This window comes from Mauremys mutica, chromosome 13, assembly GCF_020497125.1.
Source record: "Mauremys mutica isolate MM-2020 ecotype Southern chromosome 13, ASM2049712v1, whole genome shotgun sequence".
NCBI classification, from domain to species: domain Eukaryota; kingdom Metazoa; phylum Chordata; order Testudines; family Geoemydidae; genus Mauremys; species Mauremys mutica.
Window position 1 is genome coordinate 38,146,460 of NC_059084.1, and position 326 is coordinate 38,146,785.

The following is a 326-nucleotide window of genomic DNA, read 5'->3' on the forward strand; positions in this document are numbered from 1 at the left end:
GGGACCCCTCTGAGCCCCCCATGGGATGAGACCCTCCCCCGACCCCTCCCCAGGACCCGGCAGCCCCCGGCACCTCCGCCCGGGACGCAGAGCCTGTCTCCCACAGAACGGGGACCCCCCCACGGGGCAGGTGAGCCCCCAACACCCCTCAGCGGAATGGGGGAGCCCGATTTCTCCACATGGGGGGTGGGGGAGCCCCCCCGACGAGGACCTGACACCGCTCCTTGGGACCCCCCCGCGGCCCCCAGGGGCGGAGGAGGGGAGGGGGCAGGCGGGGGGCGCTGGCTCCTGGGGCGCGAGTCGGGTCAATAAAGAGAGTTTGGCTC